Here is a 12,512-nt window from a genome sequence, read left to right on the forward strand (position 1 = left end):
AAGTGCCATCACCATCAAAGGCACCATGCCAAGGGCCCTCTAAAACCTGGCAATGCCTCTGATCTCATTTTGCTTGGAAAGCCTGAGGGCAGAGCCTGCATCGCTCATTTTGTTATTTCCTCATCCCCACTAACAACAGCAACAGCATTTCAATTCATAGATGGACTTCGGTCTAAACTGAATGTGGATTCTGCATTTTCTGTCAACTGTTTCAAATTCTCAGTGCTTCTAAACCACGCACAGGCACACAGAAGTCACAGGAACTGATTCTTCCAACTTGCTGACTACTCAACACATTTATATTTAGAATACTATGAAAATCAGCTACCTGAATTAGCTAGCGCTGCAGGCATTTAACAGATGCTTGTTTAGCTTCATAAAGCAGGGTTTGTTTCAAGCTGTCACCAGAGGAAAACCTCATTACAGGGAATAGTAGATAAGCCACTGTTTCTTGGCCCTAAAACAAAACAAGACTCGACGACAAAGTTTTATCAGTATTAGTTGGGCAGTGTCAATTGTCATCAAGTTACAGGGATAATTTACTCAACTTTTTGACATGCATCTCAATCAATTATTTGATCTTCTTGGCTTGTGCCTGGACTAGTACGAAAGGTGTTCTCATCTTTAAAAGGGCCTGGTGGGAGAAATCACCACTCTATGCAACAAGTGCAAGATATAAAACAGCTTGCCAGGTGGATCACCCACAGCACACAGACAGTATCCACAACACCAGCAGACATTCTTAATAACAGCTACCGGTGGCGTAGAAATTCTGCATGGAGAAAAGGAATCATCCACATGGTGAGGCATATGAATATTACAGCCATTATGTATGCTGTATTATGACTCGCCTTGCACACTTCCAAGCTGGTCATAATAAGAAGTGAGGCTTAGTTCCTTGCAAGCTGAGCAGAGCCAATCAGTTATGCCCCATTTGGCTAGCACTGGTTTGCCCTGATTTCTACAGCTAAAGCTGATGCGTGAGATTGATGTGGACGGTTTGTAGGTTGGAGTGGACCGAGTCAATCCTCTTTTTCATTATTAAAAGTAAATTGCAATATAACAGCAACAATAATGCTAGAATAACAGCAATAACCCTCACATTCCCCAGGACTGTTTTTACCATTGTAGATAAATGCAAAAGTGAAACTGCTGTGGTTTGGGGATTATTATTGTTATTATTAATAATAAAGCACCGAAACCTTTCTAAGCACTGCATAATTTATATTTAAAGTGGCTATAGAAAGTCAGTGTGTTGCAGTAGCTAGAGTGTTGGACTAGGACCTGGGATACCACAGTTGAAATCCCAATTTGCCATGAAGCTCATATCGTGACCTTCAGACAGTTTCTACTTCTTAGCCTACCCCACCTCAAAGGTTTGTTGTGGGGATTAATTGAAGGAGAAAAGCATGTATTTCTCCATGGAGGAAAGGATAAGATATAAATGCAATAAAAACAATAAGATAAGTCCTGCCTACCAGTTTGTAATCTTATAATACTAAAGGAAAAGGGAATGGGGAGGGAAGATGAAAGCAAGCCTTAGAACAGCTGCTCCTTCACTGAACAATGGATGGTGCATTATGGATTATTATTATTATTATTATTATTATTATTATTATTATTATTATTTTATTCAACTAATACACTGCCCTATTACCAGAGGTCTCAGGGCAGTTCACAACAAGACCACAACATATGAATTCAAACCAAAAGCAGTAACCCAAAAGCCTCCCCCCCCCCAAAAAAAATTCCATGAGTCTATGTTTGGGCAGCAAAGGAGAACCATGCACAATCTTTAAGTAATTAGGGCTGCAAATTGGCTTTTATTGATGTAGAATATTTGTTTGGGGTTAGATACAAGAGTGTTGCTCAGCTGATGGTAGAGAAAGGGGAGAATTTCATATTTTCTATGCATTTTAATGAGGAACCGCCTGATTTGTACATCTTGAACTAATCACAAACCCAAACACAACTATCCTATGAAATTTGCACTTATCTGAATTTTGTAATGCAGTTCCCTGTACAATGTGTGCAAAAAAATGCATATACTAAAGAGAAATGTGCGTGAAAAAGCACATATTAGTGAAAATAATAATAAAAAATTAGATTAGGGGAACTTGCTAGTCAAAACAGTGTATATTAGTCAAAACTGTGTACAAAATTGTGTATATTAAGAGAAATTCACACCAAAATGCTGGTGAATTTTCAGGAAGCTAAAAAAAAAGAAAATGCTATGGAAATGCGAAAAGCCAAATTTGACCATCCTTAGCAGATGGTAAAACTTCTGTCAGCTGAACAGTGAAGGAAACAAGGTCCAACTCTTCCCCCTCCAGACCCCAATCCCCATTTAATCTGCTCCAAAGGGTTCAAGGACTTTCCAAGTAGATTTAGGGCAACAGTAATAGAATCCTTACTGTCCACTGAGTGACATCATTGGATATAGCACCTAAAGTACTGATACCTGACCTACATATTTAAGTTCTCATGTAGTCCTTTGAAGAGACTTTCCAAAAGCAAGTGGATATTGCAGTGGACAATTTCTTTAGCATAGCAAGAAACTAGTCCAGATTTCAAGGTAGATATTTTTGACTTGTTTCATATATTTTCGAAAAGGCTATCATGCTTGAAAGGTTAGCATTCCTGTAATGTCATTGTTCCATTGTTCTGGGGAAACCTTGGAGTTCCTCATAAGACCATCAGGGGTTATTCACTGAGAAGATCATTACTGGCAGAGCAGCTTTCCTGAATGGCAGTTTATCCACCACTACCAATTTAAGTTTTGATGAATAATCAATTGGAAGTGTTCAGAATGATCTAAGGGCGCACCTTTAGTTCTTAAATAATACTGTATGGTTCTTTTTGATGCCTGGGGTGCTATTCATGATTTCAGAGTGCACCATACAATGCATTGCAGAATGTAACTGCAACACATAGTGATTCTTCTGCAGGTAAAAAAAAGTTGTGAAAAGTGCTTCCTGAAGGTAAAAACGTATTTTTAAAAAGACTGTAAGGAGGAAATGTAAACCTCTTCTGCTTCTAAATAAAACAGTAGCATTGGGCTGTTTCGAATCTTCCTTTTTCAGTTAAGTAATTTTAGCAGAAAGCCTAAGGAATGATGATATGTGTGACTCATTTTGACTTCTAACTAGGGAAGAAGACATGTATAAAATAACATCCTGCATATGCAGGTTCCTGCTGTGGAAGAACATCTGATCTGCTATGAAAAGGTGAGAGAATGTTAGAAATGAATTCTCAGCCGAAAGTAACATCATAACCCACTGAATGGCTGTAATTACCTTCACAGAGAATCCACTGTAGAACTCAAAGGTTAAAATGACTGCATTTTAGTTCCAGAAACTGTATGCTGTTCTCGAAAGAATGACAATTAACAAAGGGGTTGCATGCCATATCATTGTACTTTTCAAAAATACTGTTGCTATAGGGAAATCATTTGGTAATTTTAATGAGCAATATCTGGGAAGAAACTGAGAAAGAATGTGTCTTGTCCAGACCTCCTTAGTAAGGAATCCAGTCACAGACTAATAGCAGAGAGATGATGCAGAGATGATTACCAGAGAGTCAAAGTACCACTGATCAGGGAGTTGGCAATGCCTGCAAGTCCCTTTTTGGCCTGTGACTTTACTTTTGATGCACCTGACATCTTATGAGATCAGGGATATGGCAGGTGGGTATGGCTTGGCCAGAACAGCCTGGTGAGCCAAATGGGGAAGGCTAATAAGGACCATGTGCCAGAGATTCCCCACCATGGGGTTAAAAAGTCCACTGCTTTGCCTTCTTATGGCAATGAAGAACAAATGTTCGACCAAAATCTCCAGCCAAGATTTTCAGGCCAACCCAACCACAATTAAAAGTAGATAGATCAAATGTAGATGACCTTGTCAATACAAGTGACCAGATTATTGACATTTCAGACCTTCGTGGAAAGTGAATTACAACTTCTTTGTGATACAAGTAAATTTATATTGGTCTACACAAATAATTCATCTTATGCCACCAGTTTTACTCTAGCATTACAGAATGACTATTAATAGCAACTAATTTTACCAGTATAGCAGAGACTAGAATGATCCTCAAAGTCCAATATGACAGGGGGAAAGAGGGGAAAGAATCCTATTTATTTATTTATTTATTTATTACACCGCCCTATACCTGCAGGTCTCAGGGCAATTCACAGGATATAATCAGAATATAAAACTACAAAGTACATAAAATAAAATAAAAACCACTAAACACATATTTTAAAAGGGCATAGAATTGCTTGCCTTTTTAAGAAAATGGCTCCTAGATTATTTCTGGGTATTCTGGAACAAGAGACATGTCACCTCTCTATTTCTCCTCCATTGAAAATAGTCTACTCCCAAAGATGCTTTGCAGTGCAGAAGTGGCATTTGGGCTAATATTAGGTATGGCAGAATTGTACCATTCGATTTGTGTGTGTTACACACAAGTCTTTCAAGTTTTGCTTTAGTGAAGTTTTAGGTTTTAACTGTGAATAGAAAGCTTACATTAGCCAGAATCCTGATGCACATTACAAGTTTTGATTGTGGTGTTTTGTGTTTTGCATTAATAAGGAATCACAGCTTAGATTTCAGCTACTCTATGAGGGAGGATCAAAGACATTTTAGCCTCACACATAAAAATGTTGTAAGCTGACAAACCAATCCAGTGCATACGTAAACTGGGAACAGACCCTAGTGAAAACATTTGGACTTACGTCTGAGTAAACATGCACCAGATTGCAATATAATACTCTGGGAACTTTGCAGTGGCCCATATGGTCTATCATCCTGTTCTTATGGGGAGCCCCAAACCAGGATCTGAGCACAACAGCACTCTAGACCTGTGATTTCCAGTAGTTGACATGCAGAGGCATACTGCCTCCAACAGTAGAGGCAGGAAAAGAAACACCTTAAGGCTGGTAGCCATTGAATATTGTACAAGCTCCCACTAACTGAATGGGAACTGCACAAAAGTACCTTCTGCTTTTGCTCAGTTTTCATCCATGTCAGTGGGGTTTGCACAATGGACTGCACCAATTTGTGATTAAAGACAGCGAACGGGTTGGTTCATATTTTAATTCCAACCTTCCTAATTCACATTTACCATACTGGTGTGCAAACTGAACCTTGACTATCCTTCAAAATCTGCACTTCTCCCGGTTTTGTGGTGCAGTTCTCCAGCCGAATAATGTGTACAAAGATGCAGTTATTGGGGATGATAATATACAAAAACACATTACCATAGGGGTCAGTGCTTGGGGGTGGTGGGAAACTGTGTCTTTTTGACAAAATTGCCTGTACATGTGAGTATTAGGGGAAATGGATGCTGAAAAACTGATGACTTTTCACAAGGGCTTTAAAAAACTCTGCAAAGTGAAGGGGAAGTGTAGAGAGCTGAACTTAAAACTGGGGAAAATGAGAAGCTGAGATAAACCACAATTTACAGAGATTCTTCCATCCTTACTTGTGGCACTCCATAGTTAGACAGTAGAGTGACACAACCTCTGATTCAAGTTGATGTGTGGGGATGAATTCACATTACACTGAAAATGACCCCCCTTTAGCCAAATGGCCCTCAGTTCTCATTCATCTAAATATGATTTGCCATTTTTTTATTGCTTTGTTTCACCGTTTTATCTCTGATGATGCATTCCAGCATAGATTTTTTAAAATAATAATAATAATAATAATCGCTTCTGGTGCAGCTGCTGTGAGATTCAGAAGGTTCTGATTAAAGGAGCAGTACACAGATGAAAATGCTTGAAGGAGAATGAGATGAAATCTGCAACAAAGCTTGTCATCATCATCAATAACCTTACACTCCTCTTGCCTCAACACTTGCTAAGGCCACATGGAACACATTTTTGTCTGGCTAGAAAAATTAAGAAACATAAACAAGATTGTGTCACGATTGGCACGAGGCAGAGAATCAAAGGGGAGGCTGACATGGTCCTTCACTTTCATAGTAGTTATATCAGAAGGGGTGGGAGAAATAAAAGTAATTGTTATTCTGGCTTAAAGGCAGGTCTGCCAAAATTTATTTTTGAACTCTCAGCCTGCTGTCAGGTAGGATGGGGCTGTTTCATATATTTGTCGTTAAACTGATATGTCCGAAGAGCTCACAGAGGCTTATGCATGCTTTGCAGCCAGACACCCACCCAGACAGACAGCTTATATCGCCAAGCCTGTTTAACTGCATCACTTGCTTCCATATCAGTCTCTGAGCCATGAGATTCTGGCTGAAACAATACAGTGATATATACATCTGACAATGCAGAGGCAAATCCCCAGAATGCTCTTTCCTGTCATAAATTATTGTCTAAACTTGCCTGCACGTCAGGGAATGGAAATGGAAGAATTACTGCCCCAGTCTTATCCATGTTTACTCAGTTGTCAGTACTATTGAGTTCAACGGGACATATTCCAAGTAAGTGGGTGTAGGATTGCAGCCTTAGGGCATTTTTGAATTGGAGAATGGAGGTTTGGTTTAAACTCAGAGTCATTTCAGGATCATGGACACAGCTACTACTTTTCTATAAAAGTGTCCATTTCCTGTTATACAGCTCTACGGTGTGGCTACAGCTGGCTCACTGTGTACTTCTGGTTGCTCCAGCTGAAAAGGAATATTGTAGAGTTGGAAAATATGCATAAGATAGAGACAGAAATGACCAGGGGAAAGGAATATGAGGAAAGGTTTTTAGTTCAGAAAAAAAGGTTCCCTGGCCTGGCCCTGGGGATGAAGACGAAGACTAGTGTTGCATTTAGAATCATAGAATCATAGAATCCTAGAGTTGGAAGAGACCACAAGGGCCATCGAGTCCAACCCCCTGCCAAGCAGGAAACACCATCAGAGCACTCCTGACATATGGCTGTCAAGCCTCTGCTTAAAGACCTCCAAAGTAGGAGACTCCACCACACTCCTTGGCAGCAAATTCCACTGTCGAACAGCTCTTACTGTCAGGAAGTTTTTCCTAATGTTTAGGTGGAATCTTCTTTCTTGTAGTTTGGATCCATTGCTCCGTGTCCGCTTCTCTGGAGCAGCAGAAAACAACCTTTCTCCCTCCTCTTTGTGACATCCTTTTATATATTTGAACATGGCTATCATATCACCCCTTAACCTCCTCTTCTCCAGGCTAAACATGCCCAGCTCCCTTAGCCGTTCCTCATAAGGCATCGTTTCCAGGCCTTTGACCATTTTGGTTGCCCTCCTCTGGACACGTTCCAGTTTGTCAATGTCCTTCTTGAACTGTGGTGCCCAGAACTGGACACAGTACTCCAGGTGAGGTCTGACCAGAGCAGAATACAGTGGCACTATTACTTCCCTTGATCTAGATGCTATACTCCTATTGATGCAGCCCAGAATTGCATTGGCTTTTTTAGCTGCCGCGTCACACTGTTGGCTCATGTCAAGTTTGTGGTCAACCAAGACTCCTAGATCCTTTTCACATGTACTGCTCTCAAGCCAGGTGTCCCCCATCTTGTATTTGTGCCTCTCATTTTTTTTGCCCAAGTGCAATACTTTACATTTCTCCCTGTTAAAATTCATCTTGTTTGTTTTTGCCCAGTTCTCTAATCTGTCAAGGTCGTTTTGAAGTGTGATCCTGTCCTCTGGGGTGTTAGCCACCCCTCCCAGTTTGGTGTCATCTGCAAATTTGATCAGGATGCCCTTGAGTCCATCATCCAAGTCGTTGATAAAGATGTTGAATAAGACCGGGCCCAAGACAGAACCCTGTGGCACCCCACTAGTCACTCTTCTCCAGGATGAAGAGGAACCATTGATGAGCACTCTTTGGGTTCGGTCAGTCATTTATTTGTGGCTCGCTACATAAAATATCCCAAAGTGACTAAAAGCATTCATAACACACAATTTAAAATACAGTAAAAATATATTAAAACACTATTAACTTTATATGGACACAGATACAGACTAGGATATGACCATGATATATGGCCCTAGTTAAAAGTCAAATGACTGGGTGATAGTTTATAAACAGTAACTGGGGCCCACACCGTGGAACTGATTGACAGGAAGTTCAGGACTTATAAAAGGAAGTATTTCTGCACTCAGAACATCATTAATGTGTGGGATTCACTGCCATAAGATGTGACTGCCACTAGCTAAGATATCTTTAAAGGAGATGAAAAGAAATCATGGAAAGTAGGTCTATCTAATAGCTAACAATGGAGAATGCAATTTTAGCTTGCAAAGTTCTCATAAGCATCTGGCTGGTCAATGGGAGAACAGGATGTGTGATGCTACTAAAAACATGGCAAATTCTGAATGAATGGTATCTGTGTGTGCACATGCACTTAGACCCCCACACATCAAGCTGTATTGTTTAGAATGTTTCACCATAAAACGGAGAATCTTCTTGCACTCAGCCCTAGTTTCTTCTGTGGCAAGGTGACTTATCCACACAGTGAGCCACTCAAAAGGTTACAGATAAAAGGTGAAGAAACATATAAAGGAATAATGTGTGGCAGAATCCCTATGGAAATCAGTGTTCCAGCTCCAATTTCCTGGAGACAGAAATCAATTCTCATCTTTGACCTCCCTATTGGAGATGCAGCTAAAGTTACAGCATTGGCTATTCAGGCAGAAGCATTGGTCAAGTGAAGAAATGTGAAGGTAGCCAAGCTATATATATATGAACACTTATCTAGAGGTAAGCTGTTGATTTTTTTTTGGTTTGGGTTTAAAAATGAAAAAGCTGTAGGAAAGTGGAGCAATGGACTTAGGAACCTATACATTTAAAGCACCATCACACCACTGTAAACAGTCTCCAAAGAATCCTGGCAACTGTAGTTTGTTAAGGGTGTTTGTTAGGTGTTTGGATTGTCCTCAAAGAGCTCAAATTCCCAAAGTTCCCCAAAGGACAGGATGTTGAACAACTCTGAGAATTGTAGCTCTGTGAGGAGAAAAGGTGTCTCCGAACAACTCTCAGCCCCATAGCAAACTACAGTTTCCAGCATTCCTTTGGGGGAAGCCATAATTGTTTGAAAATGGTATGACACTGCCTGAAAAATATAGTGCAGCTGGGGACTTACAGTGGTCTACCAAGTGTGGTGTTCTCCTTAACTGAGCATGCACATTACTCTGAGTACCTCAAAATAATAGCTAACAGCTTGGATTTTTATGTACTCCTATCTTTTAAGAGAACTGTAAATCAAGTCAGCGCAGTTTGACAACAATATTATCTGTGCATTTGTAATTAGGCTTCTGTGAACATATTTCAACAAGTTAAATCAGTACAAATGGGTAAAAAGCCAGCTTCTGTGTGTAATTTATGGTGAACCTGTTTTTATTCTTCAACTCATGAAATGAGAAGTTTGTAATTAGCAGCCATCACAGGGCTGTCTTCCACTTCAGTGCTTCATAATCCTCAGCACTCAGAGATCAAAGTTAACAGTTGGGTGCTACAACACTTAAGACTTGGATCTCATGAAGAGATATGGAAATTATCTTTTGGAACACATTTGGCATTTTTTTTCTATTAAAAAATTGTAATTTTTTGTCTAGCACTTCTGAGCAATAGTATCAACACAAATCTTGCCCTTAGTTAAGGCAAGCACTTTGTGATGTCTACAAATGTGTTGTGTGTGATGGGCAAGGGGATCCTCTTCCACTGCCATACAAAGTAGCTTATTTCTTAATAAATATATGCTGCAAATTCATTCCTGGAGAAATATTGAACATCAAAGAAACCACAAACACTCTAATCCTAAACACTTATACTGATAAGCAAATCCCATTGACCGCAGTGGCATTTATGCCTCGGATTTCAGTTTCTATGTAACATTTAGTACACAACTGTACCCAGCAAACATTCCGTGGGGCTCACTCCCCATAAAGTATGCCTTAAATATGTATGTATGTATTTATTTATTTACTAAAAAAGAAATGCTTAATTAAATACATATGTTTTAATGAAGATATAGATTTAAGTTAGTGCTTTGCCGAAGAAATAATTTCTTCACTCTCTGGATGCAGATAAAACAAAATCCTCCCAAAAATCACAGGGTGTGTGCGGGGAGAAGACATTTCTCTGAACCTGTGGGACTTTTCCCCATTTCCCCCTGCTTTTTAAACACTTTTTGATGTCACTGGATTCTGGGGTTCTTCTTTAGCCAGGCAAAACACAAAACATGTTTGCCTGCTGTTGGACTTCCCATGGTCATCTGGTTAGCTCTCCATACATCTTCTTTCAGGCAGGAGAGGCACTTGCCAGTGTTTAAACACAAACTTTGTTTCTTTTTTCATCATCTTGTTGCTTAAGGCAGATCTGTACCACTAGAAAGAATGTCCACTGAAAACAGACAATGGCATGTGAAATACGAGGGTAAGCCCCAAGAACAAGCAGAAATGTTACCCACAGTGGAAGTCCCCAAGTGATCATTGCCGAGTGATGACCAGTGTCACCGTCTTCATGAAGCATCCATATAACCCTGTGTGTGCAAATCACCATTTAAAAAAACAACACCTTCAGTGTCTTGGATTGGGGACAGGAACTAAGAGGAGCCAATGGCTAAGGAAATGCATGTTGGGAACAAAACTAGAGTCTCAGCAGAAAGTCCTGCAACCAATTTACAGGTTTGTGTGTGGTTTTCTTTCCTCTGTAGTAGGTTTGTGAGGTTGACAGGAGAGGCTTGTATGCTAGGCAAGCCTTCGTTTCAGCACACTGCTACTCAAGATTTTGCATCACACCGCAAAGACACATCACCTCGTAGTTGTACACAGAGGAATGCTGCAAAGCCATTGTTTTACAAAGGCAGGTGGTTGCCAAGGCTTCTGATAGCTATTCACCATTCTCTTTCTTCCCTCTTCATTCTCTTTGTGTTGTTGCCCAGCTGGGCTGCTTTTCTTAGAACCAGACTCCAGGCACTTCAGGTAAACTCAGACACGAACAGCTTTATTCACGTACAGCAGACAGGGAGTCCAGCTTATTCCTGAGCCACGTACAAGCAACAGAGCACTCTGCTCCAACCTCCAGATGCCCTATGACTGCTAAAGGGAAATAAACTCTGATGTAAGGGGGATGAACATTGTGGCCAGGTGACTACCTTGGTGCCCTCCAACAGCTAGAGAACAAACGGGGAGCTTGGTTCTTACTCGCCAATGCAAGGAACACTCGGCTCCATGTTCCAGTTAGCCTGGGTGTATGGAAACACAAGGAAAGTCATTCTTTCTGATAATCTCTATCACTAGAGCTAAATCAGTTCATAAAGGAGCAGCCAAATGGTGCCAGCATGGTAGTAGTGCCCCAGCTCTGGAATTCTCTCCAATTGCCACATCATTGATAGGGATTTTGCCACTTGGTAAAACTTACTCTAGAGCTGGAGGAGACTCTTGAGAGTCCCATGGACTGCAAGAAGATCAAACCTATCCATTCTCAAGGAAATCAGCCCTGAGTGCTCACTGGAAGGACAGATCCTGAAGCTGAGGCTCCAATACTTTGGCCACCTCATGAGAAGAGAAGACTCCCTGAAAAAGACCCTGATGTTGGGAAAGATTGAGGGCATAAGGAGAAGGGGACGACAGAGGATGAGATGGTTGGACAGTGTTCTTGAAGCTACCAACATGAGTTTGACCAAACTGCGGGAGGCAGTGGAAGACAGGACTGCCTGGCGTGTTCTGGTCCATGGGGTCACGAACAGTTGGACATGACTAAATGACTAAACAACAACAACAACTTACTCATTTTCTCCAGCCTTCAGAGACTATGGTTTTTGAGTCTTTAGTTTGGCTTGTATTATATTACTGAGTGCCTGAGATTTTATTGTATGCCAAGGCCCCATGACCCCATCAATCCCTAAGTGATGAATAACCAGACAAGACAACAACATAAAATTGTGTTCAAATAGGCCACAACTTTATTATAGATTTGAATGGTTTGGTGTAGGCATTGGGTATAGTCATTTATTCCACCTCAGTCCCTTAGATGCACTGCTGGGAGTTCATCTAAGGGTAAACCACATCTGGGGGGCCCTATGACCTACATCAAATAGGGGTACCCTTGAGAGGTGCCCATTGGAGGTGTTCTACGGCCCTAGCCTCCACCTGGGCATCTGAACAGAAGGAACCCATTGACAATCCCTTTAATGGGATACTCTTAACCAAGTAGGGGCAGACAGGTGCTACAACCTCCCCTACAGCTAAGACTTACCCAATGCCTAACCTCATAACGTTGTGGTGATTGCTATGAGGAAGGCAATCAAATGGCCAGTGCCAATTTGCCAAGTGGAAAAATTTCCCAAATTCCACCCTGAATATGGGGCCAACAAACTCCATAGCAAGGTCTTAGCATGAAAGTAAAACATATGAAAAAGAAGAGGAAGGATGGGGCATCCAGTGACAAACTTGAGGATGCAAGGGAAGATCAGCCTGGTCCAAACTGGAAGAAATAATGTCCATTTATTGCTTACCATTACATTCTGATCTTAAAGAACTGATCTCCTTCCTCTGCCTTTTTCTTTCACTCTACTTCCATTCAT

Source organism: Podarcis bocagei (genome assembly GCF_964188305.1).
Source record: "Podarcis bocagei genome assembly, chromosome: 9".
Taxonomy (NCBI): Eukaryota; Metazoa; Chordata; class Lepidosauria; order Squamata; family Lacertidae; genus Podarcis; species Podarcis bocagei.